This window comes from Homarus americanus, unplaced genomic scaffold (genome assembly GCF_018991925.1).
Source record: "Homarus americanus isolate GMGI-L3 unplaced genomic scaffold, GMGI_Hamer_2.0 scaffold4060, whole genome shotgun sequence".
Taxonomy (NCBI): Eukaryota; Metazoa; Arthropoda; class Malacostraca; order Decapoda; family Nephropidae; genus Homarus; species Homarus americanus.
In genome coordinates, this window is record NW_024746161.1 from 9,404,522 (window position 1) to 9,422,612 (window position 18,091).

The 18,091-nt window shown below is 42.8% G+C and overlaps 1 protein-coding gene across 1 annotated transcript in view; it reads right to left on the reverse strand.

Annotated features, from left to right (window-relative positions):
- LOC121878935 overlaps positions 1–18,091 on the reverse strand; it is a 74,615-nt gene that overhangs the window by 50,018 nt on the left and 6,506 nt on the right. The window lies entirely within an intron of this gene.

Here is an 18,091-nt window from a genome sequence, read left to right on the forward strand (position 1 = left end):
TCAGACTGAATAACACCACAAGAACACAATCTCTCTTCAATGGGCAGACTGCCCTGCCTCGTCTGTTCCAGCGCCCCTCCTGTACAGCGAGGGAATGGCCACTTGCTCTCATTCATGTCCACGATACTCGTTCTAGCTCATTCACCTTTATCTTTGTATTATAGATTGCATGAACATCAAAATTTTGATTGATAGTCTTGTATAATTGTACTCGACTTGAGTCTGAGTTTGACACTTTCTGTTTCAGAGTGTGTAAGGCTGTTTGAACATCATCAATATGATTAAATAAAAGATCGCGTACACGTCATGACGTGGTCGTATTAAAACTTAATACAACATTAATAGTATGGGCAAGAGAATCGTCTACCAATTCATTTCTTCCCGTCCATATCCTCGAAAAAAATTTACGCTGCGTAGCTATTATGAGGGCACGTAACAGAGGAAGTAATCATAACGCAATACAAACGCTGAGAAATATTGGGGAAGCGTTGGCAATAGTGGGCTTCGGGGAGGTGACTTTGGTGGCGGTGACACCCAATGTGGGTGGTGATGATGCAAGCTTAAACTGGTAAAGTAACCGGTAGAGTAACTCTTTAATTAGTTAATTTTCTTAACATTACAGTCCAAATGCTAGTTATTGGGAACAACTAGATGAGGACGCTGATAATAATGAGAATGCCGTAAACTAAGGTAAAGGTGGTAGCGAAGGCGCTAGGTTGGCAGCGCTGGCATTGTGACGTCGGGGTTGGTAGCGCTGGCATTGTGACGTTGGGGCACTGGTAGCACTAGCGCTGCTGTGGTGATAGTGATGGTGGTGATCTTAAAACCTCAATGTGGTGTTTCTATAACCATATAAGGTAATACTAAGGTCGGGATGGGCAGCTTGGAAGGCGACGGCGTTGGTTAGCGTGGTTAGCAACGCTGTGGCGGCGTTGGCTGAGCGAGAGAGCACCGCACACTTGCTTCATGTGACCTCTACACAAAATTTATCTCCTAAACATTTTTTATTTCCCAAGATAATGTTTACTTTCTCTAACAGTTCCTCCTGACAAATATACCTTAAACTACAGTAATTATAAACAAAAAGATAGCATGTTCATTTAGCAAACGTATTTATAACAAAGAACAAAATAAATTACCTTAAAAAGTTTATGCACTTATTTTGCAGGTGGATCAATCAAATCTCATTGATGTTAGCAGATATAATATTAAACTTTCGTAGGTGTGATATTCATCCAATTGGTATACAAGTGGTGTTAATGGTATGTATAGTGACGGTGTGTGTGTGTGGGGGGGGAGGACGGTTGGCGCCCGGTGTGGCTGGCTGGTAGTAGTAGTGTGTGCTGGAGGAAGTTCTACGCGTGCCGCTTTCCAACAACGAATACACAAGATATCCTCACTACGTATATATAATAAAGTTATGATCATTCTATACTTAAAATATTTAATCTCACTTTCGTGTCTTTAGTGTAATCTGTAAATTTTAACATGGTACAGGGGAGTACATTCTGGCGCGAGAGAGATTTGACAACGCCGCCTCCGCCATTGATTCCCGCCATATTTTGCCGGTAAATCGCGCGACCGGGAAAATGCTGCTGTCCCTTTTTCTCTGACAGTATACTTATTTACCTATTGAAAACAGCGATAAACTAAAGAGACTATTATATTAAACAATGATATTGTTTGTAAACACCTGTAATTACGTTAAATTAAGCATTCGGTATAATTTTTGAGCGCCTTTGGAGCCACATGGCCATTTGGCGGGAAGCAGCCATATTGGAAAAGGGGGGGTTAGAGAGTGGGGGGACGAGAGGGAAGGGAAGGGGCGCGCTGGTGGGGGGCGAGCAGTCGATGTCTAGTTTGAATGTACTCCAAATGGGTGAAGAAATTCCGTTATTTTACTCTTCTCAAGATAATTTGTTCTTGCTCTAAATAAATAATGCTTGGGTTTCTGTTAAAGTTTGTGTACAATCCGAACGTTTTTTCAATAAATGTGAAAAACAAGGAACACCAAAATCTTCGTTCACGCTGAAACCTTAGTAGTAGATCAATAGGAGGCTGATCTAGGCAGTTTTTCACATCGATTTGTTCCTTTTCACAATACTACACATAGACGGGGAGGCAGATCAATGATGTGTGTTCCATGAACTGGACATTATACTTTTCTCAGTAGTATTGTTTTTCTCGTTCAATTCAGCAAATTGGAATTTTGAAATAGACAAACGTAAGACAGACACCTGTTTTTTTTTAACACCATAATTGTATTGTCGTGGCAATGGGCATCCCTCAACAGCAAGGATGTAAAAACCATTAATGCACTTTTGAAAGCGAAGATGTCGTTCAGGTACAGTAAGCGATGGTACCGGTCATTCTGGGAAGAAGTCCAGATCGTTAAGTCATTTCCATAGTAGTTGGCGTGGATGTTAACTGTTAAATTTCTGGTACAGCATTCCTTCCACCCAAACTGTTCCTTATATTTGTCTTCTTACAGGTATATATTATCTTGGAATACGTAGCTAATATGTTACTGTGCCTTATTTATTTTGTTTTAAAATTATAATAAATCGGAAACTGATGTACTGTACAGTCACCCAAAAAAGTCCTGTCGCGAACCATGAACCCCGAGATTCAGAATCTTGAATCCGAAGCATTTATGGACAGAATAATGTATCAGTGTCTACTGCTTCGGGTTCACGAGTCTGAATCGTGGTTCGCGACAGGACTTTTTTGGGTGATTGTACAACCTCATCTACAGTATATTAATAATTAGGATACTTATATATGTTTTTTCGTCGAGAGCATTCAGAGTCCCTTAAATGTTTTTAATCCTGTTTACTTATACATATTGAGGTTCCCATTTTCTACTGAAAGTAAAATTCCACGTAGGTCATTTGAAAGAGAAAACTACGATCGAAGGGAAGAAGCGAGGAACAGGAAGGAAGGGTGGGCGGCGCGAGTCTGGTTTAGTGTATCTGAGGATACGAGTATGCGTTTATACAATGTAATGGTATTTACGTGGACACAGTTTCTATTTATGATGAGTTTGTATGAAGCGTGAATACATTTGCATATATTTACGTGCATTCGCTTGGATGTCCCTACCCGTGTGCGTATGCTGTATACTTTGCCACGGTTTTGTTTGTGTACATACAGTACTTGTTTATATAAGTAGACAAGAATAAACAAAAGTTATTAACAAAGTCAGAAAACGCAGTCAATGAAACGATTTTGAAATAAGTTTAAATCTTGAACAAGTTTTCTTTTAGCTTATGACCTTGAATTATAACGGTATTAAAGAAGAGTAAATTCAGTACAGAAAATAGTGTATTAGAAAATGCACATTACACTAAGACGAAAAAGGCACAAAGGCGTATAAACTTTAAATTCTGAGAACACAATTAAAAACAAATATTAAAATTTAGTTCAGTGAGTTTTGATACTTGAAAAATTATTAACTAAGACTGGTGATAGGCATCATCTATGACTAATCATTTACTTTATAATATGGATTGTATAATAATGTCCTGCTCATAAAGACATGGTTATGAAATAATTGATGCATTATGAATAAACCTGCTTATAATACTGAAATTGTTAGCATAAAAAATAGATACGTAATTACCAATAGGTTCTTCGTTGTTAGTGGACCCGCCTCATCCGATAAAAATCTCGAAATTTAGCAGGATCTTGTGTAAGTTCTTTAGCAGCCATATAAGCCCTGCGATCAGCTTTTGTAGTGATGTATGGATGTACCCAAAACTTCCTCCTTTAATTACGATACGCCAATAATACATCCTCCTTGTCTGACGATATTGTTTCAACTAGAAACGTTTTATTCAATCCGGTGGGCGGAGGACAGTGCAGCTAGTTTCATGCAACTGGAAGAGCTCCTTAATTTCTACTTCTCGCCTGGGGTCTACAACGTCTAGTCTACAGAAGTGATAAGGCGTAATTTTCCAATTTTTAAAGAGAAAATCAATCATATTGTTTATGCCATAACTATGTGGTCAGGGAACTCTGTTCGGAAGAGGGAATTTTGAAGATTATAATGTATAAAAAAAACTCTACAGGTCGGAGCGCCTTATATTATTAACACTCACATATGCATCTGTTAACATCCAAGCACATTTGTGTATATCCATCTACTTTAACTTGTGTATTTCATTATCGAAGTGAATAGTGTTGTACTGGATGTACGAATTGTGTTCCAAAATTTGGTAAGTCATGCGTTCAGAACTAGTAAACTCAATTTCTCACTGACACAATATATTTGGTGGTTTGATTCCCAAGTCAGCCAACAAACGCCTATTTAACCCATAATTAGGCTGAAACTTTATTATTATCTGATATAATTAATTGCAAATATACACTGTTGTAATACAATTAATAAAACAAAATATAAAACAATAAATCTGAATAAAAACGTATCTACCTCGAATACTGGCGATGACTTGCATATCGGACCATGGCACTATTTCCTTTTCCCTTTTAACAAATTTGTCCAAATAAGTAAATTTGCCCTTGCCCTAAATCTGTTGAACCACACACGACTAGCCACAAATGGTTCAGCAACAGAAACACTTTCACTTATTTTTGTTTTTAATTCTTCTTACACTCATAGCCGTTTCTTAGATTACCACAAGGCCCCTGGAGCTGATATTGGTCTTCGAGCCACATAATCAGGAATTTGTCCATATCAACAATGAGGACCCCCCTCCCGTCTTTGTTTTAGTATAATCGCACAGTACATGGATGCAGAGCCCTTCACAGTACATGGATGCAGAGCCCTTCACATATTCTAAAAATTTTGCTGTCTTTAATTATTGTTCCGAACGATTCGAATACATGGTCGATTTGTGTTGGTGTTTCTCCTGTCTCTGAACGTTGTATAATGTCCATTTTCATCTCAATGTTGTTGTTGTTCTTTTCTTTGACACATGCTTATCACAAGTACCACGCTTTCGCATATTAGCCATGAATAGGGTTCGGTGGCAACGAACAAGTAACTGGACAGGACGCTCTGCCGCCGTATGTCCGAGACCGAGAATGCTGTGACCAGGTTGTCGTGCAACCTAGTTCCTGAAAACAACGTTCGGTCCGTAACTGCGGAACGAACGTTTGAAAATCGGTACTAAAATTAAGACCATATTGAGATCCGTTTGTGCGCCCGGGTATTTTTTAGTCGGAAGTTCGTTACTCAGGGACTTTTTGTATGTATATTTAAATTATTTCATGTTCGGTATGGGTGTAAACCATACTTATACTGCGTTAAGATAGATACTATATAAACTTACACCTCCCTTAACCCTACTTAATCAAATAGTGTCCGGGGATTCAGCTAAGCAATAATATCGATCCAAGTGCTTATTCTTTTTAACTAAACTTAAACCTCCTGAACAATTGTTCCCCGTCTTCATTACAGAATTAGGATCCATCTCGAACCGAACTCTCTCTAATAATCGATAAACATATGATAGTTGGCTACCCACATTTTATCAAAAACATTTAAGCAGCTTTCCCGGTATCTACCCCCTTCGCCAGCCCACTGATCTGTTGTTACTTGTATCGATCGTACAAAGCTTTTGTTAATCGTGCACTGGCGTGCCCACCCTACGTTTACTCAGATTCATCCGGTGCCAGACCAGGGATGGATCCGCAAAGCTTCAGACAGTAGTAGTTCTTTTCACCTTTTATTTTCCTCCAGCAACACCTTTACTAATACTCTGTTTCAGTTTTCTCATGGTCTCAAGCTTGCTCTTCAACTATAAGTGGGTTTCCTTCTCCCCCATCCTTCTTGAGGGTGAGAGGCAGGTTTGGTGGTGAGATGAGAAGTCATTTACAGGAATATCGCAAGACACAAGTCAGTCACACTCACACACACTACTCCTACGACTTTGCTGTCACTCGGAATCAAATATGACGATCATCCAGCTATGATAAAATGATACGGGTTACTAAGGATGTCACCTTCGTTGATGAGCTCTGAGGTGACAAGATAGGCCGATATGGGACCGGCAACGTGGTTCACAGATGCTGCACGTGTGGAGGGCTACGTCTAGTGCGGGAGGTGCGGTGGCAGCGTCTTTCCGGCGTTGGCGCTTGTCTGCTTCGGTACGCAGTCGGGCTAACTCGACGGTATTGACACCTTCTCATGTGGTCCTTCTTCAAGCGTTATTGTGTGCATTAATCATCTCCCAGAAGATGGGGTCAATTTGGCAGTTTTTCAGGTTTGTATTAGGACTATCCTTATAACTTTCAGTTGCCTGCCAGTGTTGTTTACTATTCGTTAGGTGAGTGTAAAGTAGCTGCTTTGGCAGTCCACTGTCGTCCATGCAGGTAACATGGCAATTCCAACATAGTTGTTCATGGATAGTGGTAGCCTCGATGCTTTATACAGTTGGTGTCAGCGAAAATACTGGCATTTGGTCTCTTGTCTTCCCAACGAACTCGGAGGATGGAACGTAGACTACGTTGATGAAAGTTTTCGAGTGCCTTGAGGTGCCTCCTGTATGTGACTCATGTCTCGCTGCCATATAGCAGGGTGGGGAGGACCATTGTTCAATATACGTGCAACTTTGTGCTACAGCTGAAGACACGGGTATGGAATCTGCCAAAGGCTTGATATGCACATCTGATCCGATGTTGAATCTCTTCATTGATGTCTGCGGTAGTGGACAGGTGGGAGCCAAGATACTGAAAGTGGGTAACATTAGAAAGGGTAGTACGATTAATCTGGATGGATGGTGAAAGTGTGGTTGAACCAGGGGCAGGCTGAAAGAGAATCTAAGTCTCACGTACAATCACCTCAAGCCCGAAGTGTGCATAAGCATCTGCGCAGGTGTTCAGGATCTCCTGTAGGTCGCGTCCAATGTGAGTGACAATGGTGAAGTCATCTGCACACTGAAGTTCAGTAATAAAAGCCGCTGACACCTTTCTTCCTGCTTGTAGTCGTCTTATGTTGAATAGACCCATCATCTGGTACTGGATGTCCACCCCGCCGGTTAAATTGGCACTGGCACAAGTAAGGACGGCAGCCAAGAAAATGGAAAAGACAGTTGGTGTCAGCACACATCCTAGTTTTACCCCCATTTGAATGGGTAAGAACTCAGACTGGGTGCCATTGTGCAGGACACTGCCGTTCATGCCAACATGGAGTGGCCTCACAATGGAGATGAATTTTGGTTGGCAGCCAAAACAGCTGAGGGTCAGCCAGAGGGCTTCCCTGTTGACCGAGTCGAAAGCCTTAGTTAGATCGATGAAGGCCATTTACAGGTCACGACACTGTTCTCGACACTTTTCCTGTATCTGGCGGGCAGTAAAGATCATGTCAGTACTGTCACGTGATGGTATAAAGCCACATTGAGATTCTTGGAGGAAGTTTTCCGCCTCAGGAAGAAGTCTGTTTAGGAGGACTCGGGCGATAATCTTGCCAGCTACAGACAGCAGCGAGATTCAGCGATAGTTGCCAGTCTGATCGGCCTCCCTTGTTCTTATAAATATTGACGATGGAGGCGTCTTTAAGAGCTTGGGGGATTTCCTCCTTTTCCCATACATTCTCCAGGAGAGAGTGGAGACGGATGGTAAGCAGTGGTCATCCTGCTTTGTACACCTCGGTTGGAATTCCATCAGGCGTTTAGGCTTTGTTATTTTTTATCTGTTTGAGGGCAGTAGCTACCTCATCTAGGGATGGATGATAGCCGAAACGGGTAACTCTGGATGCTAAGAGACCTGCTGGATAGTCAGGACATCCTTATCAGTGTTTCGATGGAGCAGCGAAGGGTAGTGCTCTTTCCAGCGCTGAAAGGTGCATTCTTCAACTTTAATTAAGGAGTTACCGTCGGATGACCAGATGGGGCTGTGTCACGAGTGATTGGTCCATAAAATGTTTTAGTGGAATTGAAAAATTCGCGCATCTTATATTGATCTGCAAATTTTTGTATTTCACATGCTTTATTTTTAAACTAGTCATTCTTTAGATTGCGAAGTTTGCACTAGGCCGCCGCTTTCTTGCGGAAGGTATCAGCTTTGGTCCGAGACTGAGGGTTGTTCTGCTAGTCAGTTAAAGCAGCAAATTTACCATTGACGAGTACATTGCTTTCTGGGTCATTTTCATCAAACCAGTCCTGGCTTATTATTTCGATCTGGCCGAGGGTCTCTGCAGGTTTTTCTCATTACAGTGTCGAGAATACCCCAATTGGCACTGGGATTTGGTTTGTTTGTTGTTGGGTTGTTTATCAGCCCATGTTCGAGCTGCTCTCTGAAAGCATGTGCTACCCTAGATCCTCCAGATGCTTAGTGTTAAAACATCTTCCGGAGGTTTGTTGCCCTCGCCATTTTGGGGCAAGGTCAAGTGAGAGCTTGGCTCTGACGAGCCAATGATGTGTTGCAGTGGTCTGAGACACGCATAGCTCAGGTGATGAGGACATCTCTGCGATCTCTTTCTCTGACAATGATGTAGTCAATGAGATGGGTGTTTGGATTGTGGGTGTTGCCACGAACCCTTGAATTTGTCGGCCTGCCTAAACAAGGTATTGGTGATAGTGAGGTTGTGTGCAGCACACTTACTGAGTAGACCTATAGGATTACACTTGCCTAGTCCATTTATCCCAATGATTCCCTGCCAAATGTCAGCATGTCTGCCAACTCTGGCATTGAAGTCGCCAAGAAGCACACCATTTCTTCCCTGGGGACAGAGGTTAGCACTCTGCCGAAGTCCGCATAAAAGGCCTCCTTGATGTCATCCCCTGCATCCAGCATTGGGGCGTATGCACTGGTGAAAAAGGCATGGCCTAAGTGATTCAGTCCCAGTATCCAGAAGGGTTCTGACATTCCATGCAGCGATCATAAGAGGTTGTATAGTTTGTTTTTGTTTGGATCTGTGTTTATGATTGTGTTTTTGATCGCATAAGGATGACCTTACTGGGTGCGGTTGCCCAGTCAGGTTGATTCATTAGACAGGCTATGTTCAGGGCACCTTTTCTAGCCCCCTCCCTATGTGGGGTGAGCAGTGGCTCCTCAAAAGGACTGCTCAGTCTCACAGACAGGAACCGGATTGCACTGCTGCCTAGATCCCAGTGCATATACGACTATCTTATCTGTGCCGCCCATGTGCAGAGTTGTGACTAGACTCCCGGCAGTCATCTCTGCCTGTCCCCGTCGCCATAGGACTTTTGGGAGATTAGGGGATTGATGATGAGTAGTTTGATGAGCTGGATGATGGCTGCAAGCGAGTTGATTTATGTGGTGAGGCAGGAGTGCAGCCTGCAACCACACATCTTGGCTCTCCCTTTTCCTGACCCAGTAGTGCAAGTGTTGCAATGACTGGGGAGAGGGAAAGTTGCAATGGACTGCCGATAAACCAGTTTGTTGGGTTTCGCCTTCGTAGCCTGTCCATTATCCATTGCCTTCATCCGCCGGTGTAGTCGTTGGGTTCCCATGGTGGTCACCTCTTCTGCCTATACCACCATCGGGACCCTGTTGGAGCTCTGTGAGCATGTCTGCCTGATGCTGGGCTCCACCGCAGATTTTTTTTCGTTCGGGGCTTACTCCCGTAGCCTTATACCTACTAAGGTTAATCCGCAAGGCAGCGGTTGGTAGGCAACAGGACGTGTCCACTTGCCAGTGGGCCTATACACCATTGGCTGAAAAACCGTGTGCTGGGTGCTCTCAGAGGCAGCCGGGCGCTTGACGTCATGCATCGCGCTACCTAATTGACCAGCAGCAAATAAATAAATAAATAAATAAATAAATAAATAAATAAAAAATAAAATAAAAATTAACCAGCAGCCCCCACGCCATGCTGTGGGAGACAGTACCCCATGTTACTGAAACTGCAATTTTTCTGGCGAGTTGACGGCGCGGTCGGCAGTACCCCTCTACTCTGTAGGAATTTCGACCTTATTGCCGTTTGCATGTGGTATCTCTTGGTTACTCTCCAGATAGTTGAAGCCCAGGGAAAGACCAGTGGTATGCTAAACTACATTTTAGCCATGGTGGCGCTCGGTACACTAGATAATGTACGTAAGGTTAATAAAATAAAATATTTATGATCTTATTATTGTCAATACAGTGACCTAATATGTCATGCCAAAGTTATGTTAAAACCAAGACATTGAATTTAAATCCAAATTATCCTTGCAAATTTTCATAACATGGCAAGAAAATTATGTTAACAGAAGATCCTAGACAGAATACAGTCGACGCGAACAGGACCTTCGAACGCAAGATGGAAGGAACTTCACCGGTCAAGCATGCAATCCGAATCTCTTTATCGAATAGCAACGTACATCGAACTTTCAATTAGAACAGGGAATGACACCGAACTCCAACGGGAAGTTTAGTTATCCGAGCTTCAGTCAAGAGATTAGTACAATATCTGCCACCTTCACATCGTAAGTGTGTACGTGTGCTTGTTTATTTTTACAGTGGAGTACACATGTTAATGTCTACACGTATGTTATCGACGAGTGTTGTGGCTGCATTAAGATAAATATTAATACATATTAATGTGATATGAACCGTGTATGTTCTGTTACGTCCATGAACCCTTCTGTTACGTCCATGAACTCTTTATAATGTTCAGTGAAGACCATTAATCGCTATATATAATGTTTAGCTACAACCGTTAATTATGTAGAATGCTGTACTATGACAGTTCATCAATTATAATGTTCTAGTAGTCCCATAAATCGTGTACAAATATTCTGCTACGTCAGTGAATTGTTTTGAATCAATATGCATTCCATTTCACAGATGACAACACTGACAGTAATGCATATGACCTGAAATACAGCAACGTAGATGAGCTGTTGGTCAATTTTTAACCTATGTGCGACATCCCACGTACATCTACTGTATTGATAGCGCATGTGCAGGATGTAGGCTTCTGTGCACTGGAGTATGGAGTATAATGATGATGACCGTGAATGTATGTAGAATTCCTGCCAATACATTCACAGAATATTTTTCATATTATCAACAATTTAGTAGATGATTACCCAAAGGATAGAGAAGCCAGGGGACCCCGGCAGCCGGTGAAACAAATGAAGAACGGGATGCGCATAGCCGGACCGCAAGCGAGTGTAGAGAGGGGGAGTGAGGGAGTCGGGACTTAAATATTTATCAAGAAGAGCTTTTATGTCATTCCAGACAATATAAAACGACATAGAAATACGTCAACATTATTTTTCGGCATCAAAAACAACAGATATGGCATTTGGTAGGTGCTGCCTTGACGAGAAACGAAACGACTCTAACAAAGACTGCAGGAAAATTTCACAAAAGACGCACGTTGTTGTTGTTCTTCCTTCCTCCGTTGTGAAGATTAAGTTATTTAAAAAAAAACAATGGTGTTAAAATAGTTTGCTTTAAATGCGTTAGGAAATGAAAAATCAAACTCTGTAAGTCATCATCAAATCAACAATCTGTGGCTCCCGCACGCCGTTGGATCATCCGGTCACACTCGGCAACGATAACAGTTACCACTTTGGCTCTTAACCCATGAGGACACAAGGACCATCGTTTAATTGTCATAACCAGCAACTTCATACTACAACAGGACATTATCGCCCTTATAATTCTACTCCAACAGACATACCTTACAATAACCTCCCTAGTCCTCAGCATTAAAAATTCACTTGACTTTAGTCCGTACCTCGCAGTCATGTAAGGACTATATTCGCCTATCACCTTTAGGCGACGCGCTATGCTACCAGCGTGCACGTGACTTTTAGCCTTATGATTTAAACATATAAAGGCTTCATTTGGCGTCTTCCTAACGTGAATTAATCATTAATGCATAAATTATCTTTTGATCCTAATATTGTAAGTTCACAAGGGCGACATTTTATTATCAACGGGAACGACGAGCATAAATCCATTACCAACGTTGTGTGAGGAGAGTCTAGGGGCCAAATTTAAGAATCACCGGCACCAGAGACGATAAATCCAATTTCCATTCTTATTTCTCCTACATAGAGAGGCTAAAATTTACTCACGATATTTTCATAAGTGACCGCAGTATTTTACGCCTTCTACCACTGTTGTAGAGGCCAGCAATAATAACAATATTCCTTCGAGTCAAAATGAGTAGGCGCCTTGATTCTAATTCATGTGATGTATTGCTGTAGCAGAGTGATAGTGAGGGAAGCGCTGAGTACCTGTCATAAGGAGGCGTCTAGAATCGAAGTGACGAACGCACGAAGACCCCGTTTGTAAATAATCACGTTTTAAGTTTGTTTTACACCTGTTCCCATGTGTAACTTTGTTTTTTGTCGATGTATTTTGATGAACCTGGTTGCGAAATGATTGTGTAAGGATGTACTATGAGACTGTTGATACAGAAATATAAAAAGTGCATAATACATTTTTATAATGATTATTTATATAGGAATTCACCGGTGGCCGGTAATTTGACTCCCAGTTATTTCATTCCCGGTAATTTGACTCCCGGTAATTTGACTCCCAGTTATATCATTCCCGGTAATTTGACTCCCGGTAATTTCACTAACATTTAAAACATTGCGTTTAGGTCTAGTAGTTTTGTGAATAGTCGAGTGTACGTTTCTTGTGTCTTGTTCGGAAGTGCAAATAATCTTGGAACACTGAATTTCCCAACCTGTACAAGAAGGATGTACAACTGATAAAATATATTTGGACAGCATTTAAAAATTTCATCACCTGCCCAATATTTTACATGCACTGAGTCACCCAGACCCTTATCCGTTGCAAACACAAGTAATCTATTTACAAGTTGGGTCTCACATTACGCGGTTAATGTAACCCGGAGGGTCCCGCGGAAAGTGAGGAACGCGTAAAGTGAACAACATAACATATGGGATTATTGAAATGGAGTCCAGGCCGATCCCCAAACTCCACTTTTTGACGACACATAACTATGTTGCAGTAAAAATTTTATCTTAACTTTATGATGGTATGAAAAAACAAGTAATATAGAAGAGGTTAGGTTAGGAAAGATAAAGGTTAACATAGGAAAAATGAAGGTTACCTTAGAGAAACTAAAAGTTAGGTGGAACACTTACGGTAGTAGAAGAGATGGGTCGGCATACGGGGATGGAGGCTGGTTCCGAGGCAGAGGGCAGATTACTGGCCCTCGGGTGAATCACCATTACTAGGTCACTTACAGTTGTCAGGGCTTCCCTGACAAATCCCTCAAAGTCAACTTCACTGTCACTATCACTGGCTTGGGCTGGCTGTGGTGGGTTGCGGGTGAAGAAATCTGTTATGCTTTGCTGACGGCTGGCGTTGATGTTGTCGTGATACACCTTGATGTACGGCTCCATAGCCTGCACCAGCCGGTTATGGAAGACTTCATAGCGGTCATCGTCATTGTCGCGGGAAAGGAAGGACTTCATCTTCTCTGCACACTCCATGGCACCCTTAATATCACTATGACTTAAATTGTGTTCTTCGGAGACTGCCGCACCTTCTTCCTCCTCTTCACTGACGTGTTCTTCTTCCAACATCTCGTCGGCAGTCACTTCAGGATTTCTGATCACCTCCAGGATGTCGTCGTTGGTGGTCTCGGAGAAGCCTGGAACTGTAACAGTCTGCGCAGCTTCTCTGGCAAGGTCCACTGCTACTGCAACAGTCTGAACCTCACCAGTCACAGATTGACTCCTCCTCTCACCTGGTATTCCATGCAACACATGTCTCCATGCGTGACGAATTGTAGCAATAGACAGCTGATCCCATGACTCCACCAAGATGTCCACAGCTTTCTTGATGTTAAATACTCTCCAGAATTGTTTGAAGAGTATTTTTTGCTGTTCTAACCGTTGTTCCTCATCTTCGTCGCTCTTGCTATCGGTGGTGGTGTCACTCAGGTCACGCAACTCTTCCCTGGTGTTGGTGTAGTCGTTCAGGAGCTGGAATTTTTTTGTTGAGAATGCAGCTTTCACATTGCAAATCAGCTCCTGGTCCATGGGCTGGATTAAAGACGTAGTGTTGGGAGGAAGGAAGACCACTTTTACGTTGGGGTGACGATCTAACAGTAGGGGCGAGTGTCCTGGTGCGTTGTCCAGCAGCAACAAAATATTAAATGGGACATTCTGTTGCTCACAGAATTTCTTTACATCGGGAACAAAACAGTCATCAAACCAGGAGAGGGACAGTGTAGAGAACATCCATGCCTTACGTGCTGTCAGCCAGTGGACATTTAGCTTGGTCATGTCCATGCTCTTGTAGGCGTGCGGCTTGCGGGCTGTGTGGATCACCGATAACTTGAGCTTACAGGTACCGGAGGCATTGGTGGTAAACAGGACGGTGATGCGTTCCTTCTGCATTTTCCGGCCCCGAATCCTGCTGGCATTCTTCACAACGAAGGACTTGGAAGGTAGTTTTTTCCAGAAAAGACCAGATTCGTCCATGTTAAACACCTGGTCGTCACTGTACTGTCCTTCCTCCATAATCTCACGTAAAAACGGAGGAAATTCCCGAGCCGCAGCACGATCAGCACTCGCTTCTTCACCACCAATGTTTATATTGGTGATCTTGTTCCGGATCTTAAACCTCTGTAACCACCCAGAGGAAGCAGTAAAGGGTTTGGGCTCTGAAGTTCCCATCTTTCGTGCCACTGCCATGTACAGTTCACGTGCGTAGTCCTTCACAGAGCGCGTGTCGACCGCCATGTTCCGTCGCGCCTGACGCACCAAGTACCTCACAAGTAATTGTTTCTGTCTTGAGAAGCACCTGGTTGTGAAAATACTTGATCATAGAAGCACCTGTAGACTTTGTGATCTTCATGTGCTCCTTTATCTTGGCTGAATCCTTCTTTATAGTCCGGATCGTAGATTCGTTCACGCCATGCTGGCGTGCCAAATCAACCTGCCTTGTTCCTTTCTCCAACTCTTGGATGATGGTATACTTCACCTCGTAGCTTAAGGAACGTCGTGTCTTCTTTGGTTTAGTGCCGCTGGGTCCAGGTAAGGAAAGGTTTTTCTCTGGGGGTGGTGGTCCGGCGGAAGCCATTTTACGGAACAATGGATGTGCGTTTACACGGAGTGGCCTTGAGGGATGAAACTGCCGCAGCTAGGTCAAGCGTCGTCTCTCCTCCCTCCCTCCCTCCCTCGGGTGGACACGTCATAATACTTTAAGCCAATTACAGCTAGCAGCAGAGGGGGGTAGGGATGCATGGCCAATCACAGGTCTGATACGTCATATGACGTCACTGATAACGCAACAAAGACACACACTGCGCAACCTTACCGCGCCGCTTGCCCAAGCGGAGGGAGGAGGAGGGAGAGGCAGGCAGGCGGGCGGGTGGGTGGCGCGTGGGGTAAATCTAAAAATAGCGTCGCGCCGGACACTCCGCGTAATGGCGTTCGCGACCGCGTAATGTGAGAATGTTAGGTTCTGGCAAGGCACCGCGGTAACGGTGAAACGCGGAATGCGGGACCGCGTAATGTGAGGATTAACTACATCATTTTCACCACTATCAAACTGCAGGAAAAGTTCGCCAGTATAAAGGAATCTATTCAACAGAAATTTTATAGCCAGACAGATTCTGGGGAATTGGAGGGGCACTCACTTTTCCTTGACGCCATTTCCTTATATTCCGACTTAAACATGAAGTGGATGGTAGCTCTGCCATTTCATTTTCATCCAAGTTTGCACTAGTAGCAGCAATAAGTGAACGAGGGCATTCCTGGGAAGAGATTGCTGCAACCTTCAAGTCAGCTAATTGTTTACGAACTTTGGGTTTTGCAACAGAAGAACTATGATGATGATCACCGACACGTTTAATTATGCCGTAATCCTCATCCTGCGTCAAGGTGTGGATTCGAGCTTTGCAACACTTCACTTCACATTTCCAATAAGTCTTAGATCCATAGGCATTTCTTTTCTGTGCTCCGTATATGTAATTCATATCATCTACAAGTTTCTCTCTTCCCCGGGTGCTGGTAATGACGTGAGGCATGGTAACAAGGGTATACGAATGAGTTATGATCAAACCTCACCTGGCAGCAGCAGTTGGACAACTGCACGGGTCAACTGGGCCTCACCTCTGGTGGTGCTATCTTCTGGATTTTTAAAATGTTTAAAATTTAAATGCTTGCTTTAAGATTTCAAAACTACTTAGATTAAATCATTAATTTTTAACTACTTAAATCAAACTATATTTATGTTAAATTTATTACCATTACTATTATAATTATTCATTGAAACGAGTGGCTTATCCACCTCTGGCAAGCACCCGTTCAGCACTTATAGAACACTAAAACATATTTTAATTCTTGATTTTTTTTAGAAGTGTTTCTAATATTTTTTTTAATGTGTTTAATAAATTATTTAAATATATTTTTTTAATGTTGGTGAAATTACCGGGAGTGAAATTGACTGGGAGTTAAATTTACAGCAGGAAGGAGTGTGCGTTCGACGAACTCTCCTTTACAGGTGAAAACTTCAAGACCAGGAAAAACGTTTGATGAAAAAAAAATCGAGGGGGTGGCAAGTTCGTCACTCATATTCTAGATGCCTGTTATTTTATTTGTTTACGTGACAAGACTAAATGGTAAACCAGGTGAGGAACAGTGACATGTTGTGCAAGTGTTATGAAAGAGAAACTAAAAACACATAGCGAAAGAGAAAACAATAAGGGAAGAAAAATACACAGGAATACGCCTGAGAACCTAGTAACCCGGGCGAGCTGGCATTTAACTACACTGCGCTGCCTCTGCTCGCTTCACCTTAAAAACAGAGTATTTTACCCTAAACTTGTCCCTCTCTGGATAATGACATATCAACTGCTTCTTGCTTAGTGAGTAAATTAACAGTCCCTTCAATTAATACAAACTCAAATTTATAGATATATACGGCAGCAACAGGGACTTACACAACTGCGAGGTATACAATATCTGTTCTTATAACCTAAACCATAAGGGTGGAATGTTAGAGCTGAATCTGTGAACCATTTTCCTACTTACACAGAATCCTTAAGGGTCACTGTCTTCTAATAAGGCTTACTGTTCCGAACTCTATGATGCACAGCCTCTAAGGGCGAAAAGGTAATTGCATTTACGTACGATGAAAACCCTTAGCAGGGTACAGAAAGGGCGTATCCAACGTGATAAACACTGAATATTTACCGCCATAACCAGACTACACGAGAACTCTCGACCATATGTAACGGCGAGTTACGTCGAAAATCCTCTATGAGACGCCATGACTCTCGCTGTATTATAGGGTGTTATAAAGGTCAGACAAGTCTAACTGACGTCTATATTGATCATCCCCTTCATCTCCTCCCGTCTCTCCCCCCACCCACTCACCCCACCACCCGACGACGCCCCTCCTGCTTCACATTCGCCGGATTCAGTAAAGTATTCAACAGATTTCGGTAATATGTTTTTCCCAGTGTAAACTTCCCGGGACAATCACGACGGCCTGTGTTTATACATCAAGTGTGTGAAAGATGGTTCAATCGAATCTGCCAAGTTAGATCATATTTCCCGTTTCCCATTCTCTCGCTCTCCTCCCCTTGCCCCTTCACGACCCTCCCTCCCTTAAGCCTTCCCTAAGGATTGAGTGGGCCTATATCGAGCATACACCACGCTGGACTCGGCACCCGGTGAGGCCCAAACGCTAAAATATCCATCAGGTCTGCTGCGAAGTTCTTGAAGCATATTCTCATACGAAACTTTCTACGTTCGTTTCTAAGAACCTACAAAGATAAAGAGGGCGGTATTTTCAAGCATGGCTGAGAGAATTATTTAGAGAACTGATCACTATATCGTAAATGACTCGCACTCTTATGCACTGGTGACAAAGAATCGGAAAATTTTAGAAAAAAAAGGCCTCGAAGGATGAATAATTTTTATACCTTATGGTACAAGTGTCCAGAGGCGTAAATTCCCTGCGGGAGCTGCTCCAGAACACGTCACCACGCACGACTCTCGCTTCTCTGCCGCCACACATAAGAGCTAAACTCATTCGCCACGGAAATGAGATTGGTGAGAACTCCGAGATAGGGTGTGTGTGTGAGGTACGAATTGAAGTGGAAAACATACAGCTAGATACCAAATCACAGATGACAATTGAGGGAGGTTTTGCTGTGGTTAATTTGTGGCAAGAT